General features: G+C 45.8%; 1 long non-coding RNA gene across 1 annotated transcript; it reads left to right on the plus strand.

Annotated features, from left to right (window-relative positions):
* Positions 1-2,432: 2,432 nt before the first annotated feature.
* Positions 2,433-7,566, plus strand: LOC129383428 (uncharacterized). The gene is made up of 3 exons (XR_011890128.1): positions 2,433-2,541; positions 4,475-4,702; positions 7,016-7,566. It is a non-coding gene; the product is annotated as an uncharacterized lncRNA (long non-coding RNA).
* The last annotated feature ends 3,748 nt before the right edge of the window (positions 7,567-11,314 follow it).

Genomic DNA, 11,314 nt, shown 5'->3' on the forward strand with positions numbered 1-11,314 from the left:
GCACCGAAAGTTTGACGCTCTCACGGTTCTTACACAAACGTGTGTACAACATGCACAGTACTAAAGCATTACTTTCTTGGTCTCTTCCCACCGCTTCGGTTCCCGTGTCTAACCGTTATCGCCTTTCTGCGGGGGCATCGTGGACCACACATCCAGCACCTTTTCCGCACCCTTTAACTCTCACGAATATCTAATCGGCCCCGCTTGACCCTAGCGTTTGGAATTACACCTGCTCTTAGATCACTCACGTGATTTAGGGCGCATTCGCATAGTAGCAGTTGATTTATACGCGTGCATGTTATCAGCATACAGTTCGATGGCTGTAGTAAGAAATGTTGAGTTTACCACATAACTAGAAAATGGTATCTTTAACTGCTATCTTATCACAAAGGACCAATTAATCTCCTGTCAATTCTTTTGTCACTACAGAGGCCTGCACATTTTACATAACATGTGCAAGTGCCTCAAAGTACTGTTCTCGAACAGTTCACTTAATTTGACCGACATCAGGGATGTGTTCTGCCTATGTTTCTCGGTCTCTATTTTTTTTTTTGTGAACTACGACATGTCATCGGTGGCACGAAGCTCCGAAGGAAGATGCGAACAAAGCTTTATTATTGGCGCATGTCCCATGCCTGCTTGAAGCTTGAAACTTAATCCACTGAAACGTATGCCAACTCCCAATTTGTCTCAAAGTTGTCGAGTGTGGCTGCTGCGCAAGGTTGGTCTAAACCAGGATTCTTTCTAAACACGCAGATCACCCAGCACAGGAAATTGTCGAGCCATGTTGCACAAAACACAACAAGAACACGTGTGCTTCTGTGACATTTCGCCATTCTGAAGCATATTTCTTGAAGCCTAAACATTTGTGCACCCAATCGAAAAGGTCACGTTCAGCAGTTCTCCCAGCTCGGAACAGTTTCCGTAGCATTTCGGTGTGTTTTTCTTGTTTCAAAGTTCTGACGTAAATCACGTTTCACGTACGTGACTGGAGCGCTTTCTAAAAAGCATTTTTATGAATCAACATTTCTCTGTGGCTGACTTGGTTGCGTGACTTGGTTCTGCAGCACAACATTAAGCGGCGCAATAAAATACGGGGAAGGACGTACCGAGCTCCAGATATGAGGTTTTCGAATGCGACAAAAAAATTTAACATTCGAGCTTGTGCAAGGACGCACTAAAATAACAATAATTTCAAACTAATTAGCTAATTGATAACAGGAAAGCTCACCAGTGTGCGCGAGGTCAGTGCTAACAAAACAATCGTTGATCTATAGTGCCATCTCATAACACCCTCACTCCCCTTCTTTAAGTAGCTTGGCCCGCGTCAGCATGGGACACGTGGTTTAAGTTCTTTTTTTATATATACACAAATACAGAAGCGCTGCACCATGCTCGACCCTTGAGGGCAGAATGTGCACGCAAGCGTCCACAAATGGAAGCACTATTTTTCTAGACCAATGCATACGTAGATAGTTCGACGATGTTACCAGTATACAGTCGAACGCCAGCACAACGAAGGTTCCTACAACGAAATGGCATGTATAAGAAGCATTGGTTATGTCTCGGGTGAATCGCTATCCTTCATTTGAATTGTGAACGCTTATACAATTAAGACCACTACAACAATATCGCCTGTGCAATAAAGGAGTTTAGGTGTCTCCGATGACTGTTTTGTTGCTTTACAACGGATGACCACTCAGCGGTGCCGCCAGCACCTTCCGAAGATGTCCCTAAGGTGTGGCCTGCTTTAGCACTCATAGCGGTGCACTCGACGAGCGAAGCACCATGGGAAGTATTCTTGCTACACTGCGACAGAAATCACTTAACTCGTATGCTGCTCGTTGTAATGCATCAATCGTTGCGACGGCTGACGAATCCATCGCAGTAGCGGTATGTCGTGATGTAAACGTAAGTGACGACCGAAGACTTGTTGAAAACCATCCAAGACGGAGAGGACAAAAATGTCACCGAAGGCGACAGGGATTAATATGCTGTAAGCGAACCAAGAATTTTGACTACAAGGGAGGCGATAGCACCAATCTGCTATCAGCAGTTTTTCCTTGCCTGGCTCCTGCATCTCGCTTACGAACATGCCGCGAACCTGGATGCAATAAATTCTGGCAGACAAAGCAGGCACAGAAAACTCAGACAGCAATTTCACTTAGCCTCTCTTGAATGGATATGAAATAAAAATGTTGATTTCTTGAGAGTGCTTATCCTGTCCTATACTGTGAACGGCACGATACGCGAGTTTTACAACGAAATGACCTGCATAACGGTGTACTTTGGAGGTCCCGAGAACTGCGTTATCAAGGTGTTTCACTGGAATTTATAACGCTAAGCTTCGACGCTGCTGTGTTGTCTCGTGCTTTGCGTTCTGACTGGCAGAAGCTGATACTTGCTCTTCCAAACTTTGATTTCAGGTTAGCAGAGCCGAACCCCTTCAAGCATATTGACGTCACCTTCGAAGAATGGCAAGAAAGGGCAGACGAACCTCAAAAAATTGTTCTGGTTTTGGATGTGTCGGGTAGTATGTCGGTAAGAAGATAATGTCGATGTGTATTGTAGCGCCGTTTGCTTGCTCTTAGCAAAGAGTAGCAGTGAAACGACAATGGCCGATGTACGACGCCCGCACCAATGAACGCATACTGCGTACGCCGACAGCGCCTATCACGCTGAGGAATGTGTTCGGCGCTGAGAGACTCGACGTCTTGCGCTTCCTAGAAAGGCTGTTAGCATTGCCGTTGTATACGCAGCATCTCCGGCATTTCCTGTACGCCCCTCCACGACGTCAGCGACGGGTGTGCGAAGGAGTCATGCGGACGTTCTCGTTCGAGCAAGACGTGTATGAAATGCTAAAATAGAAGTGGAAGAATGAAAGCAGACGCGTGTATGTTACTGAATAATGTAGTTAGGTTACCTTACTGCATAGGCACTGAAGAAGTAGCCATGAAAAGTGTCAGTTAGCGGATACACTAGAAAGAAAAATAATTTCTTCTCTATTAGTAAATTACCTTTTTTTTTTTACAATGTCGAATACACCGCTTTTGCCATTATAAGACGCTCAGTGAACCAGAAAAAGCGATATGACGAGAGACGGTGGCGCCGCCGCCTTGTATTTTCCACACCAGATCACTGTGACGTCATGCATTTTGACAGCGTCACTGAGGGCCTACGTAATTCGTTAGCGATATATAAAGAGCAACTAAATTGTGTTCTTAGGGCACCATGGATCCCACATGTCGACTTTCGGGAACGTTTGCTGAGCCGGCACGGCGTAAGCACGAAACTGTGCTTTGAAATACGTGACGTCACAATGGCATCCCGGCGTTGGGGATTGAGTCACTGTGAAATTCAAAACTAAAACTTGAACCTTCGCTCTCCAATCTGAACAATCTTTTATTGCGAAATTAATGACAACAGTTTTCAGGCAACCTTCTTTCCGTTTAAACTGATGTAGTATTTTCCTTCAGTGTTACTTTAAGATCCTATGTTTTAGAAAGTATTTGAGCTGAAACTCACTAGCAAAGGAGAGCCAATATATATTTCCCAATAGAGCAGTGTGTGGGCTCGGGGCTACCCGATAGCCCAGGCCCGACCAGGTCCGTTTGCAAGGGCCTCGCTGTGTGAGCATGATTTGACCAGGTCAGCGCTCTGGCCGAGGAGCTTCAGTCTCGGCACTAGCCAGTATGGTTCTCCGGTATATGCTCCACCACACACGCCATGTAATCAGCGGCTAGAAATTACCGCTTCCCTATCACGCGTTGGGGGCCGATTTCCCCATGAGCCTTCCGTTTATATTTTTTATGAGTGGACTTCAATTTTGTTACGTAGGGAGACGCATACGAAAAGCTATATACAAGTATGTATACAAAGCAATGCGCCTCACTTGGCCAAGAGGCAACAGCCCGCGCTAGCCTCCAATCGTCGTCTTCACACTGCTCGCCTCTTCGTCATCGCAAATACTGTTCCGTAGCAATATTGTCACTTGAGTAGAATACGTGAATTGTAGGGTTTTACGTGCCAGTGCCATGAGCTCATTATGTGGCACGCAGTAGTGGGAGATTCCGAAATAATTTGGACCCCCCAGGGTTCCTTAAGGTATACCTAAGCCTAAGTACACGGGTTTGCCGGGCGCGCCCAACGCACCCCTCTTGCCGGTCTTTTCCAGCTCGAATCTGGCTAGCGGCGGACACGAGCTCGGAAGTGGATGGATTCCAGTGCTAGCTCAAAAGCTTTTGCGGCAAAAAATATAGCCCGTTACCACCAAACTGGAAATTGCGTTATGTTGCATGGTTTCTTGAGTGCCAAGAGTTGGCCGAGACTCAAAAAGTGTAGTAAAGCATGGTTTCTACAGAGAGGGTAAAATGGAGATAGTTGGGAGAGGCCTTAGTGCTGTAGTAGACATAAAATTAGCCAGATTCTGCTACTGATGATGATGGTGATTATGATGATGTTTTTTGTATTGCAGGGTCTGGATCGCATGGCTGTTTTGAAAGAAGCTGCCAAACACTACATACAAGCTATACCTGATGGTTTGCGGAGACTGGCTATCGTATCATTCTCCACAAATGCCACAGTGACCCACAATATGCTAATCGTCAATTCGACTACTCGGCAAGGGTTTATTGACAAAGTGAATGCTCTCGAACCTGCGGGCCAGACATGCATTGGCTGCGGACTTGAGCTGGCACGGAAGGTACGCCTTTTCATTCTCATTTGCCTGGTAAAGCGATCTGAGCTTGAGGCGGCAGTGTTTATCTGCGCTCATTTCAGTCTGTCGGGCCAACATCGCGATTCATACGGCACGTTGCAATAAGAACGATAGCCGAGTCCGTCGCGCATCCGTGGCGTCCATCGTGCGTGACTTCAAAGTTAAAATAGAGAAGCGGGCTGACTTACTAAGTCTGGTCAATATTTCGTGGCGTTTATTTCGTGCTTATAACGAATGCAGCGAGAGAGCTGCAGCTCGAGGCCTATGTAAGGTGTAAAACGACGAGCCAATATTTTACATTTGCAGCACTGAAGCGGCTTACACAGGTCGGCTTTGTTGAAGCCAACGTAAATAATGTTCCTTGAGAGTGGCGTTAGTGTTGCGTTACTGGAGTACTTGTATAGACTATCGGGCATTGCAAGGGGAAAAAATAGCTATGAGCATTGCTTATTGGCACGAAAATTATTAGCTTGCATCAATAAGCGGAAATAATTGATACGGCGGCGTACATGGGATGAACAGTCAACAGACGAAGTGTCTAGGTATAAATTGACAAGTGTATGGGAGCAAGACGTCGAAACAAGAGCTGGCGTAGGGGAAAAAGCTTCTGTTTGATTGAAGCCTAGAAATCGTCAGGTAAACTTAGGTGAAAGTTGACGCAAGCTTAACCGGCCGCAGGTGGGAGCTGAATGCTATACTCCGTTTTACGCAAAGGGTGATTTACCAATTGGGCTAAAGTGTGCGTGTTAAAGGTTAAGGTTATGTACTGGTAATGTAGCCAGCACCTCCTACCGCCAAGTTGGTGCATGGAAAAAGCACTTTGTCTCCTGCCGTCAATAAATACGCGAGTAGAGAAGCAGGCAAATTGCCAAAAAGCACTCGTAATTTGTCTTACAGTACCAATATTGTCACGTACAAGACCGTCACTATGATATGATTTCTGGGGCTCGAATTGTGCTCTACATCCCCTGCTTTGGCTTTGAGCGGTGCTAATTTATACCGCCAAGTCTCACCCATACGTGTAACTAAATACGTAAAAAAATTATGCGGGCGGATGACGCCATGCACGACAGCCGACTTTAGCATGTTTTCATCCTTTTGTCCACTTTCATTTTGCGTTTCCTGATTATATTTACATTTCAATCAAATACATGTACATGTATTGTGATAGCAATTATATGACATTCCTAGCGAAGTCTCACCGTGGGCCCAAGGTTCCGTATAACTTCAGGCGTACGTATCCTATTTGCCACGCCATGATATGTGACTTGGGATATAGGCGGGTTATTTTGCACCACCATTATATCACTGAAAGTTGCTCATACTAGGTTTCACGTTCGTGACAAAATTATTCCTTAAATTTTAGAGAATAGGCGCCCACAAGCAAATCTCATGACGCAAAACACCGACAGCGCATGCCTTCTATCACAAATGACAGAGTAATAATGTGAAATTGGTGTCATTTTATTGGCGCGACCACGGTCCGGCCGATGTTCGTGAAGGTGTGCAACGGGGCGTTTAAAAATGACGATAAAACGGATCTTCACTGAAGAAAAGTAGGCAGAGTGTTGTGCATATGCCAAAAGGTCCCAAAAAGGTTATACTGTCACGCAATCGGTTTATTAGACGCGATGTTAAAAAAATTTAAAAATAAAATTATGGGGTTTTACGCGCCAAAACCACTTTCTGATTATGAGACACGCCGTAGTGGAGGACTCCGGAAATTTCGACCACCTGGGGTTCTTTAACGTGCACCTAAATATAGGTACACGGGTCTTTTCTCATTTCGCCCCCATCGAAATGCGGCCGCCGTTGTCGGGATTTGATCGCGCGACCTCGTGCTCAGCAGCCTAACACAATAGTCACTGAGCAACCACGGCGGGTACGTTTTTGTAATAAGTACTGCGAAAGATAGTTAGGCTTCATTTGAAATAATATTACCTCTTTGTAGCACTGCTTTCATGGTAAGGCGCAGTATTTTTTATCCTAAACGGTGTGAATGTTCTCTGTAGAACAAAATGTTTCAAAACGTAGCTACCGCTACACACAAGACTATTTCTTAAACATTGGTTGCTGCTGAAAATCCCATTGTTGATCTGTAAAGTTGAGGATTTGTTTGGGCGTATGTCTAGGCGGTTTTACGAGAGTTCGCTATTGTGTTATTTGAATACCGTCGCACTTCTTCTGCACAGAGCACCCGACGCTGTCGTTACTGTTTCTCCTCAGTTTATGTGTTAGTTAAGTTGTATCTAACACTTGCAATTACTCATTACACAGAATGGTATCCTTCCCGTGCAGGTTCTGACTTCACCGCATGATCCTCCACATGGCTCCATCATTCTACTGGTAACCGACGGCGAGGAGAACCGGACGCCTTATGTGGCGAGCGTCATGCAAAACCTCGTGAAGTCCCTCGTCGAAGTAAGCTCATTTGCGATTGGAAGAGAAGCTGACAAAGAACTTGAAGCTCTGGCTGCTGCAACGAAGGGCCAGTCGTTCTGTTTCCTAGACAGCCAACCATTCATTGGCGTCAACATGGGCGCGGCGTTTGTGACAGCCAGTGCATCCGAAGAGGAACCCCAATGGCCCGTTACGGTAAGTTTTAGTGTTGCCAATTTAACACATTTGCCGCCACCTTTCCTGCGCTTCGTCTTTTTTTTTTGCGACTAATCATTGTGGTAGTACCGATAGAGATTTTTTATTGTGTATCCACACGCCGGATGGCTCCACAGAAAACTGTTCTGCAAGCAATAATTCCGAACTTCGTCTGCACCGAAGAGCATCCAGATGAACTAGGCGAGCAGATGGCTAATCATGAACGATATTAGACATGGCGGAGTCAATGAAGTAGGCGCCATCTGCTGCAAATCTATCAAGTTGCTGTGATGCGCTGTTTTGCCCGTTAATTTGCGACTGAAGCGTATACTTTATTTTTGTATAATGACACTGCGTCAGCAAAGTCTTCCAGACCATTCGCTGCTATTCCGCAGATCCGTTCTCAATTTTTGGCGCTTTAGGTGTTTCGAGAGAGGCTCTGTCATGCGGGGAACTTGTATATGGTCTCCAAAGTTCAGCCCCAGTACTCGCCATTCGCACTGTCAGGGTTATAGAGGCGATAGATTACGAATGTTTCCTTGTTATAATTAGTTATGCAGTACACCATGCTCTCAATTTCGAGCAGCTGAATGCAGCGGTCGGCTTCAATGGCTTCGTTTTTGTTTTATTTTGTTTGGTGAAAATAGGTAGACGTTTTAATTCGGAAACTGTCTGATCGGTCAAGGCGCACTTCTTGTGACCACACGTAGAAAGCAATTTATTGCAAATTCACGTTGTTCGAACACCAGAATTTGGATGTGAGAAAAAGCTCAGCATGTTTCGTCCGTGTGCCGCAGACAAGATGCTAGCAGTCGAAATTCGTTACGCTTAATGAGATAAAATTTCGTTTGGCATGGAAAACTGGTATTTGTTCCGTCGCCTGTACACTATAAGCGAAGCAGTAAAGGACAATTGAAACGCCTTAACACTTCCACGCCAAAAGTTCCCGCATGCACGACCATATTGCGAGAGACGAGGAAATGCGCGTATGAGGGGATGCTTTGTTTAGAGACAGGGACAGAGCGACGGCAGTGGCATGGCCACTGAGTTGTACCCTAGCAAAATCGGGACGAAGCGCGCGCCCTCCGAGTGTGCAGGACTCGTGTCCTGACGAAAACTAGGTTTAAAAAGAGAAGCCTAGAAGGTCGAGCGAACCTCGAGAATCGGAAGAGAAAGGTGAGGGAGAGGGTGGACCTCTTTGCCGAAATAAGAACTCTATTTCCAGGTTCCCTAGGTGTGCTTCCTCGTGTTCCCAGGTCCCCTAGGTGTGCTTATATCTGTAGACTTACTGTTTAACTTCAACCATGCCCGCAAAGGGTACTGCGCTGCGTTGGCTCCTAAGCGGCTTGAGCCTTAGGAACTTGAGAAAGGTCTCCTAACGTGTGTGTCAACTGATAGATCCATAGGCAGGGAAAAGCAGTTGCCATGGTCCCGCTGCCAATTGTAAAGCTTGCCACTATAGTTCAGCTATAGGGGACTCCGAGCCCAGCATTCACGGTCCTCCCCCCCCCGAAAAAAATTTGGCTATCCCTTAATCGAGAATAGATGTATACATGAAATAACTACTGGCAAATCAAATTGGTAGGATATGAGGATATGATACTAGCCACTACCTTAAAATCGGTAGAGTGCATGTACACTGCACGCGGGTTGCCCACGTTTGCAACGGTACACCCCACCCCACCACGCCACAGCACAGGACGCTGTTTTGAATTGAACCTCATTGCAAGCGTAGCCGCGGCCAAACAGCCATCCGTGGCGAGTCGGACACTGCTTGCTTGATCACGCAGAGTGGCGTCACCTCTCGAGCGGGCGCAAAAGCCGCGTCGCGAAAGTCACGGACCACTCGCGTTCAGAAGAGCAAAGGAAACCCTGCCCCAGCGCCAGAAGATCAAAATCAATTGTATGGTGCCCTGTATCTGCCTTTTGAACGTCGGTATAGGAAAGGACAAATTGAATTTCAGCGTCTTAGAAGTTACATCTTGAGTGATATTCTGAACAAACATTAGGAAGAAGTCGGAAGTAATATTTTTCGTAACTTGTTTGGGCATAACTAAGATATGTAATGCGGTCCTGGTACAAAAGGTTGGGGGCCAGAGACGGCAATTTCTCAAGTTTTGACTGGTTGCCCGAATGATCTTGTTCTGTTGACGTACCGCTTCATCTGAAGCTCGCGCCAGCAGCTTTTATGGCGTGGCTTTGCGCTTACCCGTTTTGCGACAGCAGACAACAGCCTGGAAGCAGCAACCTTTGTTACCACAAGTAAGCTGTGTTCTCAAATGTCCTGCAACACACATTTCAATGAGCATATAAACAAGTAATACGTAATGAATCCCTCAATTTGATTGTGAAACGACAAGAAGCAAGTTGTCTATGCAGAAAACAAAATGCGTTGCAAGCAGTCAGTGGTCCTCCCATTGCACTCTGCATAACCAGTAGGAAAAAATCACTGGCCGTTTATTTAAGACCAAGTACATGTGCGCAGCTAAAGTTTACAGCTTTAAGGCTCGCGTTGCAAATACGTGCATGTCTGACAAGCCAAACCGCTGTAGCAACGCAGTAAGTTGCATCTACACACTGACCACGTTAAGAGCGACAGAACGAAATAGGTTACGTGGAACGGTAAGAGACAGCAAGAAAGCAGTGTCAATCAGTGAGCAAACGGGGAAAGCTGATATTCTATTTGATATCAAGAGAACATAATCGAGCTGGGCAGGCCATATAATGCGTAATGTATATATCCGGCGGACCGGTAAACGTACGCCAGCCCGATCAGTCTTCCCACACGAAAGCGTCACTAGAATGTTGAATCGCGACACAATTTAACGAAAGCCTCACTTAAGCTTATTAGTAGGCACGCCACGTTTTCTAAGTGCTTTATCGGTTCTAAGCATAGAACACGTACGTAGTATCGTGCTTGTATCAGTAGTACCTTCTTTTTGCTCTTCTGAAGTTTGATAAAGCAGGTAACGCTACGGCTGAAAACTAACACACTCATCAAACCAAGGCCAGAGCAATGAAAACACGTTGCATAGACGTTTACGATGCCATCGCATTCCTGTCAGGGCTTCGTCACCAGGTCGCGACACAAACATCGGCCCAACCGCCAGCCCAGCGCGCCATCGCCACTTCGAGCAACAGAACAAAGGCAGCGAGCTTTGCAATGCATTGTCCCACTGCGGGTTATAGCAACTGCACTTACCGCAAAACCAAAACTGCAAAAAAAAAAAAAAATACGTGTTGACAATTTCGCCAATCTACAAAATACCATTCCGCAGCCTGTAATTCCCATCATTCCCATGATAGTTGAACAATCGCAGCGCCAGATTTCCCTCTCGCTAATTTAGTATGAAACCATGTAAGAATCTGACCAAAAAATGAAGGTTTATTTCGAAGGCAGTGGAATCTAAAGAATAGCAGTAGATCACAAACGTGCTGCAGTCAACAAAGCGTCTAAACGAGTTTTCTGCACGCTACGTGACGTAATGAATTGGTACGTGACACACACGCCAGATGTTTCAAAATGCTGCTTTTGGACGAAAAAAGCATACGTGGGATTTTAGTCTAATATAGCAATGTGCTTCTGTCCTGGAAGACGTAGGTTTGATCTAACCATCAACAACAATTTTCTCCCTCAGAATATACGCGAATTTCACTCAATTTGTGGGTAATCGTCATCATTATCATCACCATCAGCCTATCTTATGTCCAATGCTGGAGGAAGACCTCTTCCAGCGATATCCGATTGCCCGTTTTGCACTAGTTGATTCAAGTTGTGCCTGCAAATTTCCTCACTTCGTCAGACCAATTAATTCTCTGCCATCATCGACTGCGCTTCCTGTCCCTTGGCACACATTCAGTGGCTCTAATGGACCACCGAATATTTAATACCTTACGCATTACCAGGCCTGCGCAGCTTCATTTTTCCCCTTAATGTCACCCAGAATATCGGCCACCCCTGCTCGCTCCTGTATCGCGACCGCCGTCTGTCTGTCTCTTAAC

This window comes from Dermacentor andersoni, chromosome 9 (assembly GCF_023375885.2).
Source record: "Dermacentor andersoni chromosome 9, qqDerAnde1_hic_scaffold, whole genome shotgun sequence".
NCBI classification, from domain to species: Eukaryota; Metazoa; Arthropoda; class Arachnida; order Ixodida; family Ixodidae; genus Dermacentor; species Dermacentor andersoni.